This window comes from Zerene cesonia, unplaced genomic scaffold (assembly GCF_012273895.1).
Source record: "Zerene cesonia ecotype Mississippi unplaced genomic scaffold, Zerene_cesonia_1.1 Zces_u010, whole genome shotgun sequence".
Taxonomy (NCBI): domain Eukaryota; kingdom Metazoa; phylum Arthropoda; class Insecta; order Lepidoptera; family Pieridae; genus Zerene; species Zerene cesonia.
The window spans coordinates 690,313-715,494 of record NW_024045140.1 but is presented as its reverse complement, the minus strand read 5'-3'; the positions used below and the strand labels follow the sequence as shown (position 1 = coordinate 715,494).

The window sequence follows — 25,182 nt, the reverse complement described above, 5'->3', positions numbered from 1 at the left end:
ATTTATATTTTTTTTTGTATCGCATGTAACATTGTTTAAAATTGTTGATTGGAAATAAAAAGGCTTTATTATTATTATATTTATTATATTATAAATGTGAAAATTTGTTTGGACGTTTGTCCGTCAATCACGCTGAATCTACTGAACGGATTTTGATGAAATTTGGTATACAGACAGGGTTTGTGCTGACTTAGATGATAGGATAGTTGTTATCCCGGCTAAATGCTCTCTTGGGATAAAAAATCCTGATATCCGGGCGGAGCCGAAACGAGCGTCTAGTATACCATAAATTGCTCTTGCCAAATAAGTAGGTAGCTATTTTTTTTATATATAGGGCAAAGAAGGTAAGCGTTGCTTGATGCCACCCAAAAGCATCCCACAACCTGGAGAGTTGCGGATGTGTCGGCCTTAGAGACGAGTATTGGTATTCCACTGCTTCAATGGAACACCATTGATATTATATTCAGTAGACTTTCAGATCTGTCATACCACTCTGATACAAAATAATTGAGACAATAGTCAGCAGACCTGTTCCCGCTGCAGGGACAGAGGCCTAAAAGGGGTTGCCATAAACACACGGGTGACAGATGTCACATGTGACAACTTTTTGGTTCTATGACTAAAGAAATATACAATAAAATTATTAGCATGGCAACGAAAATAACCACCTGATAAGTATTTAGTTTTATTGTGATGGTCTTTTAAGATCTCTCACTTGATATCCATCTTGCTAGAGTAAGAAAAAAGAACAATGTAGAAAATATCATATTCGTGTTTTATCGACTTAAACTTACTTTTTTAACAAATAGGAGGCGTTTGAGTAGTCCCAAATTATTATGACTCTTCCTGACATCTATTGGCGAATAATAATACTATTTTTTGGCGAATGATTAAAGTTAAAACAAAAAAAAAATACCGAGCAAAGCTCGGTCATCCAGGTACTATAGCTTAAGTCATTACGCCAACTCTGATTACAACGAAACGTCATATGACAAAACCCCACAAGCGATTCTGGCTGTATCGCGCGCCAAATAAAATGAAAAAACATATTATATGTTATAGGATTAACAGTCGGTTAAACTCATGATGTTATTCGACTATATTCGAAGTGCAATTCAATAATAAATACAACAGTACCTGGATGACAGAGCTTTGCTCGGTATTTTTTTTTTTTGTTTTAACTTTTAATTATTCGCCAAAAAATAGTATTTTTATTCGCCAATAGACGTCAAGAAGAGTCATAATAAATTGGGACTGCTCAAACGCCTCCTATTTGTTAAAAAATAAGTTTAAGTCAACATGAATAAAACACGAATATGACATTTTCTAAATGAGATTCCTAGTTAGATCGATTTATTGCCCCCAAAACCCCCTATATACTAAATTTCATGAAAATCGTTGGAGCCGATTCCGAGATTCCAATTATATATAATATATAAGATTTGTATATTTTGTTTTCAGAATAAACTAAAATCATCAATGGTACCTCTATGCTTAGCCCGATATGAAAAAACAGAAGCACAGGTTAACGGTATTATGTGGTGAGTATACAAATATGTACTAGCCGCGCCTCGCGGTTTCACCCGCGTAACTCTGTATCTCGTAGGAATAACGGGAAATTGCCTATGTGTTATTCCAGTCCAGCCATCTACGTAGCAAATTTCATTGCGATCGGTTCAGTAGTTTTTGCGTGAAAGAGTAACAAACATCCATACATAAATTCATCCTTCAAACTTTCGCGTTTATAATATTAGTAGGACTAATAGAGATCGCCCCACGCACATAAAAATACCTCGGTCTAATATAATCGACTGAAGCAGATGTCATTTTATTTTATTTATTTTACTAGCTGTTCGCCCCGGTTTCACCCGTGGTACATATATAGCCTATGTCACTCAGGGTAATAGCAGCTTTCTGGTGGTAAAAGAATTTTTGAAATCGCTCCAGTCGTTCACGCGTGCACTCTGTGAACTCCCGTGTCCCCTACTGGGGTATGGGGCAGATGATATACATCTGTTTCACTGATCGATTTTTTTTATGGACATGTAGGTGATCAGCCTTCTGTGTCCTGCCAGACCGAGACTTCTTTTTTGTGCGTCCCCACCGGGAATAGAACCTAGGACCCCTCGGTTCTACGCTCACGCGTTAACCACTGTAGCAAGGAGGCGGTCAAATCACCAAATGGTGTGACCAAAGGAAATAGGGATTCATTTTTTATATATAAAATCTTTTATTTTTATTTTTTATAATAAAAATAAAAGTTTTCTCGACCCATTCCTACTATAGGACACGGGACTTCACTTAAACTAATAATAAAACTGAATAGTATTTTCTTGTGTTTGATTTTACGCGAGTATTATACGTTTAGAAATTAAAATCTTTTTAACGGATTTTAAACGCGATTTATTCATTATATTATCAACCCGACGTTTCGAACACTTTACAGCGTCAGTAATATAATGAATAAATCGCGTTTAAAATACGTTAAAAAGTTTTTAATTTCTTAAACTGTATAGTTTTAACGCGCCATTGTAGTCATAGATTTCTTTTTATTTGGCGCCAAAACAGAAACACAAAGGAAATAATCAAACAATTGTCTAAAATCACTACATAGTATAAAACAAAGGCGCTTTCTCTGTCCCTACTAAATGCTTAAATATTTAAAATTACCCAACGGATTTTGATGGGATTCTTTTTAATAGATAGTGATTCCAGAGGAAGGTTTATATGTACAATAACATCTATTTGACTACTACGAATTAACGCGTGCGAAGCCGCGGGCAAAGGCTAGTAAATAATATTGTTAAACTTTTATTTATAAAGTTATAAAGGAGTCTTATACAATTTCGCTTCGAGCTTCCTTCGTCATAAGGAAGTGGTTTATTTCCCGCGCTAACCGCTAATTTATTAATCACGTATATTTAATAATTAGCTGCGCTCCGCGGTTTCGCCCGCGTAAGCCCGTAATCCCGTATCCCGTAGGAGTATCGGGATACAATACCGGCTCCGCCCGGATATCAAGATTCCTATTTTATCCCAAGGGAGTATTTAATCGGGATAAAAGTATCCTATCACCCAAAATCAACGCCTACCCTGTCTGTTTATCAAATTTCATCAAAATCCGTTCAATAGCTAGTGATGCCCGCACAAGTAGACACCCACGGCGTTAGACCACCGGGTATATTTTGATTAGTTAGCTAATTCGTGAGAAAGACGCTAAATGCAGTCAGTTATATCTCGGCCTTCTCTTCGCGAACTTGATTATTATTAAAGCTAATTTAAGTTAATTAAAAATATATAAATTAAAATATATATTTTTTTGAAAACCTATCGGCCCGACCTGACGTTTTAACTAGCTTGAGGCTGATTGACGGACAAACATCCAAACAAACAAGCTTTCACATTTATAATAAAGATAGCATAAATACATAAATACATAAGGACAGACGCGGGAAGCGACCTTGCTTCATACTATGTTGTGATACTGGTCAGTTATTTTAATAGCTTATGTCTTATTCTGATGTTTAAGCTATATTGACGTGACAACGTCTTAAATTAGGTTACGGCACGGAGGCACTCATGAAAAAGTGTAACGCCCGGTAACGTTACGATGAGTCACCGAACTATGATCGATCCGCCGAGCGCGCAGCACTAGAGAATTAGACGCATTGAATCGGCGCGTGCTTGTGTCTTTGTCTCTGTCTTTTTAGTAAACAAAATATATTTTCTATAGTTAAAATTTGTGCAATTCTTATTTTCATTCAATTCCTTGTTCCTATTGTGCAATTTAATAATATTCATATCAATAAATATTCTACCGAGAAAAAGACGTTGTCACGTAAAATCTTCGCCCGTAAAACCGACTTTACAGGCAACCATTTTTATTGTAAAGTTTCATCAAAATGCATTTTGTAGTTCTTACGTTAAGGGGTAACAAACATCCATCATATTTACCGACTTTTGCGTTTCTAACCTTAGTAAGATTTTACCCTTTAACCTTTATTAAAGACCAAATATTTTATTAAGCTTAGTACATATCATATTTACTTTGAAACCAATTGGTATAAATTATTATTTATTATTATTATTTAACTCTTCAACAAGATTGTACATAGAAGGAAACTTAGAGATAATAATAATAATGAATAAAATAAAGCGTACAATTTGTTTGGCGGCCTTATCACTTAGAAATGATCTCTTCCAGGCAACCACGATAAATGTTTGTCGCAAGAATTTTTTTTTAACCACGCAGGCGAAGCTTTGAGCAACACCTAGTTCTCTGTGTTAGTCTGAGTTTATATGCAATTTTAGTAAAAGCGTCTGGAGTTTTGAAAATAAAAAAACCTGTTGCTGTTATTGAACGTACAGCGTACCCGATAAAATTATAAAATCCATTACCGACAAAAACAAACTGTCTCGAATTAAATAAAAACTACTTTCCATTAAAATATTCACAGCCATGCAAATACAAATTGATTGTCCGCCATTTTACATTCGCTAAGAGCGCCAAACGAAAACAAAATGGCCGATCAAAGGCGCGGGATGACGTTTGCAATTGTAATGCTTTCCCGCGTTTCAGAAGTTTTAATCTACCTTTTTATATGTGGAATTATTGAGTGACCCGTATCCGGGTTTTACATAAATTATTTCGATTTTTTTACAGCTTTTTCGGTATTTTATAATATTGAGATAATAGGCTGTTACTGATATAGGAAGATCTGTTTGTACTACGTTAAATTTAATTTACGAGCATTTTTTGGTCTATTTTATAATTTAAAAGTGATTTATTATTATCTTAAAATTACGATTTACGAATATGTTTTGCGTTAGATAACGATAGAGCACAATGTGCGTAAAGGGGGTGATTTAAAAAGAAATATTTAAAATTGTGAAAGTGAAATATAACTGAAGTCTACTAATGATACCTTACTAGGGGAAAATAAATAATAAGATTACTGTTATTTCAGATACTGCAGTATAAAATTATTGCAGTCCTAAAATACTAATAATGTAGAGGTGGCCTTGGCCATGTACCTTATTATTATTATGTCTTCGTTTTAATGTGCGTAGCCACATCAGACCTCACACCATCTATCAAGACACCTGTATATTTCTAAAACATCTGTATATTTTTAAATTTACATTAATTGCTATTAAAAACTATAATAATTATAATTTTCTTGCTCTGTTTCAGTGTTATTAATATGTCAAAATGCGTTGTCCGAAGGAGGCTGTACCGAAGATCACATTGCTCAGTATTTTCAGGTAACCACGTCCTATAAGCGTATTTTTTTAACATTTTTAGTAATTTTTCAAGTGTTCTATTACTTTTTCATTGATTTTCAGTGTTATATTAGTTAGTGCTAATCTACAAACCTAAGTTAATGATATTTAAGTAAAATATTGCTGAAATTTGTGCTACATAGCTGAAAAATCACACATTTATCACGTTGATAGATTATTTTAGCCCCTTCAATACATTTTCTTTGTTAATTATTTTCATTTTAACACTAATGCAGTATCAAACTACTCTTATTATTCAATATCTCCTCTGAATCATTAATATTTAATGTAGGTTCAATCTTTGCTAAAAAATTATCGGTCCAGTAAAACGTCACCTCTTAAATATCAAAACTCTAGCAATTGAAACGGTTGGTTAATGCGATATTCATCGAATAAATTTTAATGAAAAATCCTCAGCCTTTAATATCCTCAACTTCTTCCAGACAAATAATAATAATAACGATCATATAATCAATAGCTGTGATGAAACAATTAATAGTGATATGGTAAGATGCAGTAATGGAAATAATATAAGGACCACAAAACAAAACGCAGATGGCCAATGTAGATATAAAGTATTTCTAGCCGGCTCAGACGATAAACTCTACAAAATAATGAGCGAAATCTATCACGCTTCGAAAAACAAAGTCAACGATATAATAATATTCTGCTACTTCTACAGAAAAAGAAGGTTTACATACATAACGAGTTTGAACACGAATTTCGAGATTCTAGATTACGTCTTGACTAAATACCCGCATTATTTTTACATCAATCATAACACAAGTGATCCTCCTAACATACAATGGTATATAAACAACCTGGTTATGGTACCAAGGCGACGATATCGCGACGTTTTCAGTGGTCAAGATGTGTCTAATTTTGTTGACGTTGATGGAGAACCAACCGACATTGAAGCAAATAATATAAATGACTGTATATGCAGAGAATGTAATGTAAATCGTGATCAAAACACGTGCTATCAATTCACTATACCTAGTAACAAAAATTATAAAGGTAGAGATATAAATGTAGACATTTTGCAACGATATGAAGATTTAAAACAAATTCTGAGAAGAGGTAACGCGTGTGCATCGCAAGGTAAAAATAATGAAATAAATTTTGCGTATGTAACAGATTCGGATGCAACTACTTATAAAAACTATGGTTTTGATAATGTACAAACTGATGATATTGTATGCCCAGATAAAGAACTAGATAATCTTCCAAGTAATAGCGATTTAAATTGTGCAAATGAAGAAAACGGAAATATTGAGAATCCAGATTCAACGGATTTAAATTATGCGCATAAAGTTTATCGTGACATTTCAAATCAAGCGCAAAACACAATAATTGCGAAGCAACCAGAATTTTACCAGTTTAATATGCCCGAAGGATCACCTTATAAAGGGAAAGATATAACCATTGATATATTAAAGAGACAACTAAATAATGGAAACAAATCTCCAAAGCAAGACCTGGAGGATTTAGAATGTAAACAAAATGATGATAGTACTATAGTATGTAGATCAGTTAGAAAGCCACACGACTCAATGTATACAATAAATCCATATAAAATCAACATACCATACAATTACAGATACTATCCAGCCAATTTAAATAGACAATCTATAAATTGCTTCGGAAAAAATATTAACATTCCCTGCAGGAACTTGGATTCAGCTCATATTGCAGCAGCAACAAATAAAGATTTCGGTGAAAATTATGTTCAATATGATTCAACCAATACAAACTACGAGACAACAGATATTCCTTGTTATTGTCCCAATCAATATCCCCAAAGAACAACTGACTCGCCACTAAATAACATTTTAAAACCTATTACGGATGACAAACAAATTGCACACAGTAACGAATTTGATTACCCAGGTATAAAATATGCAGGGTCAAATATTTACGCCAGTCTGAAAGACAATCTTCTAAAACCACAAGTAAACCAAGAGACACTTACCGTTCAACAACAAACAGGTTCTTATAAGCCTTACCAATTCCGCATACATGAAGCTTCTTCACCGAAATTATACAAAATCAATGCAAATGATGCTCTAATCAATGTAGAAAATCAAGGTCAAAATAATGTCCTTGCGAATATACCCATAACTTCAATAATTAACAATAATATACCCAGCACATGTGTTGTCGAAGATAATAAACAAAACATTGATACAATACCCTGTTATAGCTCATCTGATATTCTTAAAATGGAATCCAGCGACAACAATGAAGACAATAACAACATTGAAGCAATAAACGAAAAACCTTGTTATTACCAGCGCGATAGAGTTAACTATCGTAAGCCAGATCATGTTCATAATGTGTTTTGGAATCCGCCTATGCACGTTAACTATAAGCCTAAGGGTATTGATACAACTTATAACGTTAGGTATCCATATACTTCCGCTTATTACCCTGAAAAACCTAAAGGAATAGAAGAAGATATATTAAGGAATCGTATTCCAATCCAATCTATAGAACCAACAATACGAAGAGAAAATATTTTAATCCTACCTCCTAAGCTACAACCATTTGTAGGACCCGTAAAATTATATGATATTCCTAGAGATTTCAAATCAGAATCTAAACAATATAGCTATCCTGCTTCAATTTCACAAAATCCTTATATTGGTAGCAGTCTTATTAGTCTCAAACCAGATATCACAGTCCAAGAACCTAGTTATGTACAAGAAAAACCACTATATATAAATATGTATAAACCATCAGAGAGTGCACTAGAAGAATGTACCAAGTTTCAACCTCAAAGAACTACAGTCTGCGATAATTTAAACCATCGAAAGCAAAATTATAATTATAATACAGCACCAATTACTATAACCAATAACGATATAGATGAAAAACATCCATCAGCATATAAACCGTACGAAAGTAGTTTTAAACCAAACTACTTAAACTTAAAACCAATTATCGACGTTCAACCCTCCTATAATAATCCTGTAAGTCAATCTCAAACGACCTATCCACAAGAAAATGAACCCCGATCACAGATTATACAAACCTACGTCACGCATCCTCCAGAAAAATTAACATGTAGTGACACTACTACCAATAATAATAATCAAAATGTAGGTCTTAACTCACAACCATTAGAATATATAAATCCGTTTAGCAAAATAAAACCGCAATATCCCCGACTACATCCAGAAATTCCTTGTCAAATCACACCTGACTATAAATTAAACTGTTTCAATCAAATTCTAAGCCCTCATAATCAATTACCGCCAGCCAAATCCATGTATACACAAGCCATAAATTCTATAACTCCAACAAAGAATTTCTACATACCACAAAACCCTTACATCACCGTACAATCACAAAATATGGAATCAAAAGAGAATAATCAAATCGACCTTGATACACGACCTTGTGTCTGCAAAAACAAAGCAAATGTATATCCAAAAATCCCTCTCGTACCCGAAAATAACAAAGATATAAACACAAAGGAACTTATCGTTGATATTCCGTCAAATCTAAGTCCCGAAGACGATGTTTTCAATCTAAACAATGAACCTTTATACAAAAATCCAAGAATAATAAGTAAAATATTTGATAGTGGCATATACTCTCCGTACCAACCATGTAATAATAATGAAAAATTACAATATAACCCGCGGAATATAGGTTCACCGACTATACAGATTTCTCCACAACGGAAAATGTATTATTTACCTAAAAGTTACACAGCCCCGGAAAATAAATTTGCCACACAAAACTTCGTAAGCGCTCCTCTCGATCATTCTCTCGGGACTAGTTCGAATACTTCACCGTATTTACTAAATTTCCCTCGACATAAAATCTGGTACACATATAAGCAACCTATCGGAAGTCCGTATGAAATCCCTAATGAACCTATTCAAAATACACCTCAGATTTCTTACAAAATCCCCGAACATGGTTTACCTAATGAAAATTCCTATGAAATACCATGCACGTCTGATTTACCTGTTAAAAATCCCTACCAAATACCACACATGGCACAAAAAAAACCCTTTGAAAACCACCCAACTCCATGCCTTTCTAATCAAAAATTACCATCTGATAATATTCATCAAATCCCTTGCGGAACAAATCTACAATTACCTTCGAAAAATATCTATCAATACCCTGTACATTCAGAAAGCTTATCACCACATTTAACAAAGCACACACACACGCAACACATTCCAAACGTAACAAAATCACCCGGCGCTGCTAATCTTTATCCTTATTCAGCACAAACATCTCCTCTTAAAACTCAACCAATTCAACCAAGTTACCCCCAAATTTTTGTATCAAGACCTAATTATATGAAGATGATGCATCCAAGTAATATGATTACTTCGGATACTAATGTGAAAGTTAATAGAGCTTTACCTCAACAGGTTTCTATACCAGATGGTGTATTTATTCCAATTAATGATTTATTAGAAGGTGAAAAGCCTACATATTATCCTTATAATATAAATGGAACACCAGACAGTAAAATCAATGAATTCACTCTACCTTATTCTGGACGAGGTAAATATAACTCTAAACCTGTAACATTTATTATAGAAAAACCAAAAGAAAATGTTGCAAATCCATATTACATAAATGCATATTTACCCCAAACCCCCCGATCAAATCTCTTGCGAAATAAACCTAGAATTCATGTAGCAACGAGTCCCAATTTGAAACTAAAAGCATACGAACCAGAAATAGTCGTCCAGTCCTCTAAAATTCCTTATTCGAATTCATTCGGACAAATACCTACAATGAGTAAAAATGTACATCAAAGTTCCGAATCTTATGAACCAGGAATAATTAAAAAATCGCCACAACCTGTTCAAAATATGCCTTTATCAGATATAGAAGTACGTCAACTCGGAAGACCTTCATCCAAAACTTATCAACCGACAATTTTTGTTCCGCAAACGGAACCTTTATTGACAAAACCCATTATAAATTCACCGGTAATAATAGTGGGACCTACATCAGAATCAAAACATCAACCTAAAATAGTTCTTCAACCATCGAGAACGCCTTTTACAAAACCTTTTGATAATGAACCCATATCAAATCCAACGGAACCGAATACAGATTCAGAATTATACCAAACTGAAGAGCAACCATTACAAACTACATGTACAAAGCCAGATGCTGATGTTCCTATATCAAATAAAGTTGAGAATCCAAACACGGAATCAAAATTATACCAAACGCAAGAGCCTCTACAACCATGGGAAACTCCCTGCACTAATAAAGTTGAAAATATACCACCCGGTGTAAATTTCCAACCTAATTCACAATCAACATTATATTTACCGACAGTTCAACCATCGCAAATCGTTTGGCCAAAGTTCATTACAAATGTACCTTTATCAAACATAGAAGTAAGTCCAAGTTCAGAAGCGACGATGTATCAACCTACATTGTGTGCGCAACCAGCCCAAAGTTATTTGACAAGACCATGTACAAGTATTCCTACTTTGAATGTAGCAGTTGGTCCACACTCAGAATCAGAAATGTATAATCCTTACGTTTTAACTAAACCAAAACAGAGTAATTTCGTACAACCAAACATAAACATACCTTCGTTAGATCTAGACGTTAGTCCAAAAACCAAATCACATATATACAGACCTGTTTTAACTCAACCATCACAAAATTCTTTGAATAAACCATATATAAGTACACCATCGAATATAGAAGCTGGTCCAATCATAGAAGCAGAGATGTACAAACCTAATGTGTTAATTCAACCTTCACAAACTTCTTGGTCACATCCGTATGGAAGTGCACCTTCACTGAATATGGAAGGAAGACCAAATTCAGAACCAACGCTTGAAGTGTTTGTTAAACCAGCCAACCCGTGGTCCAAACCACTTAACAACATACCCATATCAAACGTAGTCGTGAAACCAAACGCAGAATCGTCATTATATAAACCGGCTATTTTTGTGCAGCCATCGCAAAATTCTGGTGCGAAACAATATGAAAATGAACCTTTACCTATATCAAATATAGTAGAAACAGAATTAAATCCATATGTGGTACAATTACCTACATTTGAACCATTGCTAACACCTGGGCGAAAACAAAATAATATACCTATTAATGTAGAAGTTAAACCAAACTTGGAATCAACGTTGTTTGAGCCAGACTTAGTTCTTCAGACATCACAAACTCCGTGGTCCAGACCGGCTAGTAAAATACCTGTACCTATAACATACACGGAGGATTTTGGTTATTATAAACCATCACAAATACAAAAACCAATTTCTAACAAACCTATAATTACTGTCGATGTTCAACCTAATTTGGATTCAGCATTATATCGTCCAGTTATGGTCCAACCTTCGCAAGGCCATTGGCCAAAATCGAGTGGACGTATACCTTTAATGCATGAAACCCAAAGGCCTGAATCAAAACCCTATCAACCAGCATATATGCCTTATAATTATCGAAATAAATTTGTACCTACATCGAACATAGAAGTTAACCCAAATCCAAAAATAGTACCATACCGACCTTTAATTGAAAAACAAGAAAGTTCTTGGTCAAAACCAGTTGAAAATGCGCCTCATATGCCTTCAAACATAGAAATAAGGCCACCTTCAGTATCCACACTCAATCCACCTAAAGTGTTCATTGAGTCTCCTCAAATACCGTATTCAACTCCGTTTGAAAAGTCCCCTATATCTGACATAGAAGTTAATCCCAATACTCAATCAATATTGTATCGACCGGAAATATATGTCCAAACGCCTTTGCAACACTACTATGGAAAAATACCCATAATGAATATGAAGGTAAGCCCAAATACCGAAACATATAGACCAAAACTACAAACTCTTTGGCCCAAACCGATTGCTAAAGTGCCTACATTCAATGTAGACGTAAATCCCAATGCAGAAGCAACAACATATCGCCCAGAAATAATCGTCAAACCATCGCGAATGCCGACAAAACCATTCGAAAATGAACCTTCTCCTATTATAAATACAGAAGTAAATCAAAATCCAGAATTGACAATGCACACGCCCAATATTCAATTATCACAAACTCCATATTTAAAATCATTCGGAAATATACCTCAATTAGATACAGAAATAAAACCATACCCAGAAACAACTCAATCTCAACCTAAAATAATCCTACCGTCACTACCTTCCAGGTCAAAACCCGTAGAAAATAGACTTATACTCAAAACAGAAGTATATCCAAGTGCTGGGTCTACCTTATATAAGCCACAAATTTTCCACCAGCCTTCACAAATTCTTTCCCATAGACCGGTTAATAATATACCTATAATAAATATCGGTATTACAACACCAGAATCGTCAGCTCAACCATCCGAAATACCTTCAAAATCGGTAGGAAATATACCTTTAGTAGATACCAGTTCAAACTCTGAATACCCAAGGCCTCGACCAGAAACAATCGAATTATTGCCTTGGAACAAACCGACAAATACACCTGTTCTAAATATAGATGAAAACCCAAATCGATATACAACCATGTACCAACCTACCAAACTATTCGTGCAACCGTCAAACAAACCTTATTCAATAGCCAATGACAATGTTCCAATTATAGAAAGCAACCCAAACCAAGAAGACACATTAAATCCTAAACCTTATATTCCCTGGTCGAAACCATTTGTAAGATTACCTGTATCAGACGTAAAACTGAATCCAAATTATCAATCAACATTATATAAACCAGAAGTTATTGTACAGCAACCTCAAATACCTTTGGGCAATCCAATTGAAAATCTATTGTTACCAATAATAGACTCAAAACCAGATTCAGAAACAAAACTTTATCAACCAACCTTTGTTACATCGTCACAGTCACCTTATTCTAAATCATTTGAAAAACCATTAACTGCATTAGATGTAGAAATGACTCCATCTAAATCAACATTATATCAACCAGAAATATTAATCCAGCCAACTATAAATACACCACAAAAGAATATACTATCACCATTAATAACAGTGCCCCGTGTAGATAAACCGCATACACCAAGTTCCGCTTCCTATACTCCACACTCAAAGTACACTACAACAGAGCGAAAACTTCCCAAATTACCATTTATTTGGTCTTTACCCAATCCAACATATATGCCTCAAAAGGAGTTAAATGTTATTGTTCCTAAAGATAATGTATCAGAATACAAAGGTCAACCTATATTTTTAACTGTACCAAACCCATACAAGAACGAAGCAAACAAACATACAAACCCTTCTTTTAACAATATGAATATAGCCAGTGAAATAAATAATGATAGACCAGAATTTAACGTAATGCCTTTACCACAATTACAAAGCAATATAAACATACCACATAACCCAAATAATTTTGTTTTAAAAGCTGACGTTGATAAAAATCCAGCAGAATCTACTTACTTTAAACCAGAATTAAGTAATTCTCAACCTCCAAAAATAGGTTCAGTTAATGAACAACCCATAATTTTTTCTCCATCTAACAGTGAACACAATCAAAATATCCCTCTAACTGACATGCCCTCATCGAAACCTCACATAAACACATGGATAAGTCCCTATACTAAACTAAATACCCCTTTATCTACCATTGATTACTTACAAAAAATCCCATCAATTGACAAGCCGTTTACGGAAAAACCTCTCGAACAAACATACCCAGAAATACCATCAAACCAATATGAATCACAGTATTTAAAACCATTTATAAATCCAATTCGACCAAGCCAGCGATATTCCCCATCAAAGTCCTACAATGACTTAATAAACTCTTATCTCCCAAAATTAAGTACTCCAGTATATAAACAAGATAACCCCCTAACCTACGATGTAAAAACGTTGCCTTCCACATACAAACCAATTCCTGGACTTCTATTAAGCCCAAAAACACATCACCATACCACCACCCAAAAAATACTAAACTCACATGAACCCTTTAATCCAGCATTACAAATTCCATATTACAAAACTTATGCAAATGAAATCGATCAAAATCAACCCCCATCAGAAACCTTCTCTAACCTAATTAATCCTGAAATCGCAGAAGACTGTCAATTACATCAAAATGACATCAACCCATCGGTGAATATTAAAGAGCTATGTAAGAAACGAATAGATTATTTAGTACCAAGACTGCTACCAACCCAATACTATGATGACAATTTTAACGACCCCGACTTGAACAAGCGTGACTTCAAGTCGATCGACTTAGGTGACATCGCAGTCGCCAAGTATGGACCGGATCAGAATAAAATATTAGTCAAAACAAATAACCCCAACGTCGACTTAGTAGCTTGGAGGTCGAAGGTCAAAATTCTAAATGCGAAATTAGTTTTCAATGTTAAAGACGTGCCCGCGGTTAATTTTATGCCAATAATTAAGCAACCGATAGAATTAGGTGGTGAGGAGATCCAAAATATCGCAAGGGACGCTATCACAAGATTTTATGGAGACCCAATTATTGTAAAAGGAACATACTCTACATATAAGCCATATAGTGTAATTTATAACCCTGGGTCTGACAGAAATCCTTATTATGTACTCTGGCCAAATTATTGTAATTGTGGATGTATGAAAAGTGGATGTGAATGTCAATATAGTCATTAATTATTGTGATGGTTGTTTTATTATTTTCCCTATTCGACACACTTTTATTTAGCTTCACATGTATATTTATATGGAACCGACTCATTATGACCCACTCTAAATAATTTTAATATACGTAAGGAAATTATTAGCTATACTTATGATGACTATACGATAAACTTAATTGTCCTGAAGTGGGTCAAAATCGAATCGAAACGAGTCGGTTACATACAAACATACAGACGAAACTAATAAAAGCGTATTAACAAAGTCGCTTGCCGCTGCCTAATTGATCTAGTCAGTTAACAAATCGCAGCCAGTCACAAGGACTAGTGCAGTTGTATATAGTTGTAGACTAGTTTAGTGTAGTAGAGAGTAGTTGGGCGAACGTTGAATATACAACGCACGAACACCAAGGCACAATCCGTTTGCGTTTCTAAATGATTCGACATTTTATAGCATTCCACAGCTCAACAAGTATGGACAAGTTACGAAAAGCGACATCTGTATCTCAACTGACAATTATTTATCCAACAGAATGTTCAAAACACGATATCCGACAATATATATAGCTTTAGGTAGTCCTACTAATCCTACTAATACTATAAATGCGGAAGTTTGTAAGGATGTGTGTGTGTTTGTTGCTCTTTCACGCAAAAACTACTGAACCGATTGCAATGAAATTTAGTACGTAGACAGCTGGACAACTGGAATAACATATATGCAACTTTTATCCCGATATTCCTACGGGATACGGACTTACGCGGGTGAAACCGCGGGGCGTAGCTAGTTATATAATAATTTTTTAAATCTTTATTTTATTTTGTAGGTTTTACATTATAAAACCTGATATAATACGGTTTTACTCCCTAATAATAGGTAATAAAGCACGTTTTAATAGCATGAGCCTGATTAAAAACAAATTGATTATGGTAATTTTATGATTTCGAATAGCGAAGTGCATTTTAACAAGCTAGGTTTATGTATAATCTCAATAAACCTTTATTTAGGTAGTTTACATGCAAGGGTTCAGGATCGAAACACACGGGGGTGGTTTTTTTTTTATTTTCGCACTGAAAATGTACATGTAAGTAAAGTACAAACTCAAATGACCTAGGAACTAAAACAGTTTCTCAAAAGCTTTATTTGTATCATCATCATCATCATCATCAGCCCATATATGTTCCCACTGCTGGGACTCAGGTCTCCTATGAGGGTTCAGGCCATAATCCACCACGCTGGCCAAGTGCGGTCTGGCAGATGTCACATGTTGTCGAACTTTTTGATTCTTGGACATGCCGATTTCCTCACTGTTATGTTATCCTTCACCGTTTCAAGCAGTGGTGATGTTATCCACATATGCAGATAAATTGAAAACTCAATTTATTTCCTGCACGCTCGCGCCGGTCTCGAACCTCGACTTATCGATTTTGAAGTCCGAGTTTCTGACCACTGAGCCACCACTGCTTGTTATTTGTATAATAACATCTATTAAACTATTTGGAATTTAACGCGTGTAAAGTCGCGGACCTCGTAGGAGAAAAACCCTCATAGAACGCCTGTGTCCCAGCAGTGGACACAGCAGCAGTTAACAACCCATATGTGTTTACATATGGGCTGATAACGAAGTCGCGGGCAATAGTAAGTAATTTATAAAACGCAATTTGATATATCAACGCACAGTCCAAACTGCTGGATCGATCGGGCTGCAATTTGAAAATGCAGATAGCCCCTATGACGTAAGCATCCGTTAAGAAATAATTTTGATATATTCTACCCCCAAGGGGCAAAAATAGGAGATGAATACAAATAAAAATTAATCGTTTTGATTCGTTGATCTTATGATACGAGACAAATAGCACATATATTTTATTGTAATAGTTTAAATGTAAAATTCGTGATTTATAGTTATATTTCACATATTTTATAAACAAAATAAAATTTTTATGTATTGTGTGTAATAATATCAAATTGCTATTTTAATTTAAATTATACTATTTATGATATCAGGAAGGGTTGCAGGCGTACGATACAAGATTCCTTAGTGTAGGTCTGCAGTTCATATTATCTTTTATTGTGTAATAAAAGGAAAATATAGCTCACTGTTCAGTAATATCTTTAAGGTAATAATAATATATGACCGCCTCCTTGGTACAGTGGTTAACGCGTGAGCGTAGAACCGAGGGGTCCTGGGTTCAATTCCCGGTGGGGACGCACAAAAAAAATGTCTCGGTCTGGCAGGACACAGAAGGCTGATCACCTACTTGTCCGTAAAGAAAATCGATCAGTGAAACAGATGTACATCATCTGCCACATACCCCACTAGGGGACACGGGACTTCACTTTAATAATAATATATAATCATGTTTTTTCTGGCAAATAAAAGTTTTATTATTTATTATTTTTTATATTGCAGCTTCGCCCGCGCGGTCTTAATAAATTTTCGTGGTTTTTTTCATCATTTCATCATTCATTTCATCAACAAAATTTCATCCCCCATTTTATCCCCTTGGGGATAGAATTTATCAAAAACCTTTTTTAGCGGATGCCTACGACACAACATCTATCTGCATGCCAAATTTCAGCTAGATCCGTCCAGTGATTTGGGCTGTGTGTTGATAGATCACTATGTCAGTCAGTCAGTTTGATTTTTTTGTATACAGACTGGCCTTTGTCCGCGGCTCGCACGCGTTAAATTCGAAATAGTTTAATAGATGTTGTTATACTTACATATAAACCTATCTGTTTAAATAATCCCATCAAAATCCATTACGTAGTTCTAAAGATTTAAGCAAGGGACAGAGAAAGCGACTTTGTTTTATACTATGTAGTTATTAGTATGGATAAATCGATGTAAAATAACAAAACATTACAGATATTTATATTGAAAATATCTAGAACTGTGGTAATATTAGATCTAGATAGCAGGCAAACAGCAGTGCATTCATTTCTATGCTATTATGTTCAATTTAGTATGGACATGAAAGCCCCTTTCATATTGAATATTCAAACACGTATTTATAAGATTTAAACACGCTTTAACCTACTTTGAAAAAGGGTGAACGTAAGTGTATTTTATTCTACACACTTCACGCTAATTGTAAATGTGAAAGTGTGTTTGTTTGGATGTTTATCCGTCAATCACGCTGCAACTGAACGGATTTTAATGAAATTTGGTATACAGTCAGGGTATGCTGACTTGGGTGATAGGATACTTTTTATCCCGAATAAATGTTCCATGGGATAAAACTAGATATCTAGTCTAGTCTAGTCTTATATAATATCTATTATAAACGCGAAAGTTTGTAAGTGGATGGATGTATGTTTTTTACTATTTCACTTAACAACTACTCAATGAATCCTAATAAAACTTTACAATAATATAGCTTATTCATCAGACTAAAACATGAGCTATATAAAATACATGCTATTCCCGCGGATTCGTCGCAGCTAGTAAAAAATAAAAGAGGAAAGTTTATTACAATTTTTAATTCGGTTTAACCATAAAATTATAGAACTTAAAACCCAAGTAGAGGCTATAATTTATGACTTGCATGGACATTTATCGCTGTGCTTATTGAATGAAAATAATAGGCTTCCAACTCGCATGTCCCCACTGTAATGTATGGAAATAGCTCTGTCAACGGTCTAGACCGATTATAGGTTAGTTCTAGATATGTTTTACGTATAAAACCTAACGATTTTTCATGACTTATTGTTTTAATTCAAGTGGGTTAAATATTTGTTGATAGATTGAATTGTTTTTTATGTCGCAGCAGGCAACTGAGCTGGTGGTTCGCCTGATGGTAAGCGATCACCACCGCACGTGAGCTGAGCAGAGCTAGTGCCTCTGTGTATGCGCTGCCCGCTTTAAAGGGTATATAGGGAAAATATTGATGATGGGAAAGAAGGAATGGACTGGGAAGGGTGAGGAAAAGGACTCACCATACGACACGGTAGCAGGCTAATATCTCAAGCCGGTCTCCTGTGGGGGTGTGGTACTTCCCCGGTGCGAGCTGGCACAATTCGTGCCGAAGCGTGCTCGACTTCTTTCAACATATACAATGAAACAATTTAATTTTATTAACAGAATAGAATCAAACATTAAAATACACGTCATGTTATATATAAGGTTTACTACTAATATTATAAATACGAAAGTTTGTAAGAATGTGTGTTTGTTGCTCTTTCACGCAAAAACTGAACCGATTGCAATGAAATTTGGTACATGGACAGCTGGACAACTGGAATACATATAGGCAACTTTATATCCCGATATTCCTACGGGATAAGGACTTACGCGGGTGAAACCGCGGGTTACAGCTAGTGTTCAAATAAAATTTCGCATTATATCAATCACAGGGCGCGATTTGAATCGCAACTAGTTACGGGTGAACGCACAAGCCAATTTGGCGGGAACTATTTAAAATGGCGGCGATGTCGTTTAGAATTCAGTTCGATTTTATTATTTTTAATTTGCTGTCAAAAATGTTTATATTCCCGCGTCTGTATGTATGTATGCTTAGATCTTTAAAACTACACAACGGATTTTGATGGGGTTTTTTTTAATAGATAGACTGATTTATATATATGTTTCTTCTGACTGGCACTCCAACAAGGGGCTACTGAAAATCAGCGCTGCGCATAACGCGTAGCACACGCTGAGTAGTTACCCTTTTTAGCACCACACCGTTTAGTCATAAGTACACTTTTTAATTTTAATTTTAATTTAACTGTAAATGTGGTGGTGATAAATAAAAAATTTCTTTCTTTCTTTCTTTCTGATTCAAGAGAAAGGATTATATGTATAATCACATCTTTTAAACAACTCCGAAACTAATGCGAAGCCGCGGGAAAAAGCTCGTATTATAAGACTTACTAGTGAGAATGAATTTTTAAAAATCTGCACTATACTAATATACTAATATTATAAAGCTGAGAAGTTGGTTTGTTTGGTTGAACACGTTTATCTCAGGAACGACTGGTACGATTTGAAAAACTCATTCAGTGTTAGGTAGCTCATTTATTAACGAACGCTATAGACTATATAACATCATGACGTGAGCGAAACCACAGGTCACAGCTAGTATTTATCTATAAAACCCCCTGTCCCAACTGAAACCAAAATATAGCCAAGGGGCCATTACCTAAATTCAATTTTGGGGTAAAAATTATTATTAGAAGGGCGCATAGAGGGATGGGCCCACTGGGAATTGGGTCTTAAGTGAATATATAATGGTTTGTTTTAACTAAACTATAGCCACGCCCCGGCTTCGGGCGCACTGTTTTGAGAAAGCTTTTCATTTAGAAATTTGCCTTTTAACGGATTGTAACGATTTATTTGATAGTAAAGTCTTTTACACGCTTTTTTTATATTTTAATGAAGCATTTTAGTATAATATTTTTTACAATAAATACTTTTCCTTTTATTCTTTCTTATTAATAGAATCTTTATTTATAATTACTACATAGTATACAACAAAGTCGCTTTCTCTGTCCTTGTGTCCCTATGTATGCTTAAATCTTTAAAACTACATAACGGATTTTGATGGGATTTTTTTTATAGTTAGAGTGGTTAAAGAGGAAGGTTTAAGGTTTATATGTAAAGCATATAATAAAATACTCAAAATTTAAACGGGGGCGGATCACTAGTTGAATATATAAAGAAAGAAAGCAACAACAATGATCGCATACAAACACAGAATATAATAAAAGCAGTAACTCATGAAAAATCAAACCATTGACGCCACTCTGTATATCTGAAGCACATCACCTCAGTACTGAAAAGATTTGGATATCTGTATATATATCTACTAGCTTTTACCCGCGGCTTCGCACGCGTTAATTCGGAGTAGATAAAAGATGTTATTATACAAATAAACCATCCTCTTGAATGAATCCATCTATTAGAAAAACCCCATCAAAATCCGTTGCGTAGTTTTAAAGATTTAACATACATAGGGACAGTGAAAGCGACTTTGTTTTATACTAAGTAGTGATACTAATATGATAAAGAGAAAAAGTTTTTTTGTTTGTTTGTACCCTTAAGCTCCGAAACTACTGGTCCGATTTAGAAATATCTTTCACCAAAAAAAGCTACATAATTCCCGAGAGCTCTAGGATACTTCATACCCCGGAAATGTGCTTCGGGCGAAGCCGGGGTGAACAGCTAGTATACTAAAAGGTGACTGTCTGACTGAGTGACATAGCATACTATATAATATAGATTTCATCATATATATAGATTTATCGACGCACAGCCCAAACCACTGGACGGATCGGGCTGAAATTTGGTATGCGGATAGATGTTATGACGTAGGCACCCGCTAAGAAAGGATTTTGATAAATTCCATCCCCAAGGGGATAAAATAGAGGATGAATGTTTGTGCCATGAAAATTTATTAGATCCACTCGAACGAAGCTGCAGGCAACAACTAGTTATGTAACTATAAAAAAATTTCTTCATAACCTCAAAATACAACCTATAATAAATAAATCATACAAACAAGTTCTTTATTTTGCCCCTCGACTATTCACATCTAGGTCTCATGTCTAGAGATCCAATTAAGCCTAGATTTATATTCGAAATATCACCTCACTTAACGTAACTTGCTCACGCAATGTTATTTATTCGCTTCGACGCCATTTTTTCTTTTTAAAGCCCTTGTCTACGTTAATATTATGAAGAGGAAATGTTTGTATGTTTGTAACGTTTTCACGCAAAAACCGATGGACCGATTTGCACAATACTTTCACCGTTAGAAAGCTGAAACTTCACTGAGTGACATAGGCTATAAATGTAGCTCGGGTGAAGCCGGGGCGAACAACTAATTATTATTTTCTTGTGTTTGATTTTACGCAAGTATTATACATTTAGAAATTAAATACTTTTATATAGATTTTAAACGCGATTTATTTATTATATTATTCATATATATCAGTCTCCCAGTGACCACGCTCGCTGTAAAATGTACGAAACGTCGGAAATATAATGAATAAATCGCGTTTAAATTCCGTTTAAAAGCCTTTAATTTATGAACTAATTAGGTTTTATTTTGATGTTAATTAGCCCTTTATGTAAAAACAACTGAAATAAATAAATAAAAATAGAAATGGACACTCATTAAGATCTCTTTTCTCGTCGCGGCGAAGATCGCCATGAATAGTTTTTGTGTTGAACTTGTCTCTTCTATTATATTTATATTTTCTGTAGTATACATACAGACGGTATGTTTTTCCCAAGAGCAAATGATTATGGTGTTTTTTAACACGTTTATATCAGCTTCACCTGTATGTTTGTATGTACCCGACTCGTTTAGACTCGATTTTGACCCACTTCACACGGACAGATTGAACCCAAACTCTGTACACTTATCAAGGATCGGTGATACAATAATTTCGTGAGGTTATCCTATTATCTTAATTAGGAAGCCAGGGTTCAATAAATTCCTTACATCTACTCTGTATAAGAGCAAGTGAGACAGAGTTTCTTGCCGGCTCTTCTCTGAAGAAACTGCTTTCCGAACGGGTGGTAAATGTTATAACTGTGTTATGACGATTCGAAAGTGCTTCTAGATGGAGTCTAATAGTAATATTTATTTATTTATAATGCTTTATTGCACAAACTTAGAAACAACAAGAATACAATAAACAGAAAAAGACATCGTTTGTACAAGAGGCGGCCTTATTGCTTAACGTATCTTTGCCAGGCAACCTAATATATTATAATGTAATAAGTTGATTCTGTCATTAAAGCGTGTTTTTAACTACACATTTTTTAATTTTTTGCGGCTTCGCACGCTTTATATTCGGGGTAGATTGAAAAGATATAATACATAAAAACCTTCCCCTTGACTCACTCTATCTATTTAAAAAAACCCCTATCAAAATCCGTTGCGTAGTTTTAAAGATATAAGCATACATAGGCACATAGAGACATACAGCGACTCTCTTATATACTATGTAGTGATTTCACAGAGAATCACCTACACCTTGAACTGTCGTTGTCTCTTTTAATTACAAATATTTTTGTACCGTGCATTCCTTTTACTACCTTCTTAAATCTCTTCTCGGATCTTTAGACATTGAATTGTATATTTCGTGTTCAAAGTGGCTTTTTATAGCATTTGGTGTTAACGTATAAACGATTTTAGTACTTGCATGTGTAATAATTATTGGTATACTAGCTCGCCCCGGCCTAGCTTGTGGTATATAGCCTACTAACTGCGCCCCGCGGTTTCACCAGCTTAAGTCCGTATCCCGTAGGAATATCGGGATAAAAAGTTGCCTATATGTTATTCCAGTTGTCCAGCTGTCTACGTACCAAATTTCATTGCAATCGGTTGTGTAGTTTTTGCGTGAGAGAGCAACAAACACACACACATCCTTACAAACTTTCGCATTTATAATATTAGTAGGATATAGTATAGTATGTCAAAGACAGACGTCTCCGTCTTCATCGTTCTTCACGCCTTAACAACAGAAGCGATTTCGGTCAAATTTTGTATAAAGATAGTTTAAGACCAGTTATCGGATGTAGGATAATATATATCCCGGGTATCCCATGCTGGTAAGTTTACCGGCTGTGTATATATTCTTTAACTACACGAGCGAAGCCGCGGGCGACAAGCTAGTATGTAGCTATGTATGTCACTTATCCAAAGTAGCTTCACGAAATCTCCCAGAATACTAAATTATTGATTTCTCCTACAAACATACGTAAATACTTAACAACGTTTTACATTTTTTATTATTACCTAGTTAAGTTAAGTTGTGTTTGATCTATGCTAAGTTTAACAATCTTTCCCTTATCCCCTATTCATTAAAAACAACCCATTCGCAACCTCTGCTCTGTTCACGGGCGGTGGTGATCGCTTACCATCAGGCGAACCACCAGCTCAGTTGCCCGCTATGACATACAAAATTGATAAGTTTCGACGTGATGGTGTAATTTAAACATCTTCATTATTATCGAAATATCTTATTTTTATCGTATCTAATATTAGGTTTATATCAAACTAGCTGCGCCTCGCGGTTTCACCCGCGTAAGTCTGTATCCCGTAAGAATATCGGGATAGAAAGTGCCTATGTGCTATTCCAGTTTTCCAGCTATCTACGTACCAAATTTCATTGCAATCAGTTCAGTAGTTTTTGCGTGAAATAGCAACAAACACACAAACTTTCGCATTTATAATATTAGTAGGATTAGTAGGATTACATTGACATTAAAAAGTTTTTTCTAATAATAATTGTAAGTTTTCATTAATCCATCAAGTTATCATCCAAACATACATTCATACGTAGGTATAAATTAAATTTAGTTATTAACATAATCCTAGAAAAAACCTACATGTTAATTAAATGTAAACAAATATTTATTATTTGATTCACATATATCCTACACGAATTATAAATGCGAAAGTTTGTGAGGATGGATGTATGTGGATGTGTATGTCCGTTACTCTTTCACGCAAAAACTACTAAACCTATTGCAATGAAATTTGGTACGTAGATAGCTGGAAAACTGGAATAGCACATAGGCAACTTTCTATCCCGATATTCTTACGGGATACGGACTTACGCTAGTATATACATACAAAAGATTATTAACGTTTGAACTATACTGTATTCAACTTGAAAGAACTAGACCGAATTTGAAACGGAACCACCCGGGAGGCACCAGCTTTCAAATATATTGAGAACCATCGAAACCGGCTCGCCCAGTTAAAGCTTACAAATAAAGAAACAGTCACATTGAGAACCATATTTTGCGAAGTCGATTAAATGTAAGTAACTTACAGTTCGTTTGTGGTTTAATGAAACGATCATGATTCCAATAGTGTAAAACAAATAATTCATTAATGAGATAACCCGCAATCGCTGTTCCTGAGTAATTATTTATCCATTATATAACTCACCGTTTCACTTTACACTTAGGGCGTCGCACTTAACGCACTAACTCGTCACTAAATATCACTATACACTTGGTGTTCACAGTTTTTATTGGATGAGTGTGAAGAAATGTGTTTTTTGTACAATCCAGCACATTTTCAGCTACGTCCGTTCGGCGTAGAGCGACCCCTGGTACTAAAGATGCCTCATTTCCCGATAGTGAGGTGACTGGGGGTGTGTTATCGATAATTTTCACGATAATTTTTTTAGAGTCCACTCTGGGTGTGGATGGTTCGAATTGAAATGGGTTTGTAACGAGTGCATTCAATTAAAAGCTGTTTTAATGCTATAAATAGATATATTTTTAATCATCTCTGTCTATTTATAAATATATTTATATACTTTATTTCATATAAAC

The 25,182-nt window shown here is 34.9% G+C and overlaps 1 protein-coding gene across 2 annotated transcripts in view; it reads right to left on the bottom strand.

Moving 5' to 3' along the window:
- LOC119839268 (limbic system-associated membrane protein-like) overlaps positions 1 to 24,951 on the bottom strand; it is a 97,778-nt gene extending 72,827 nt beyond the window's left edge. For both annotated transcript variants that reach the window (XM_038365497.1, XM_038365495.1), the window contains exon 1: positions 24,791 to 24,951. The gene's annotated coding sequence lies outside the window, so the exon portion shown is untranslated. The remainder of the gene's footprint in view (positions 1 to 24,790) is intronic.
- Positions 24,952 to 25,182: the final 231 nt, after the last annotated feature.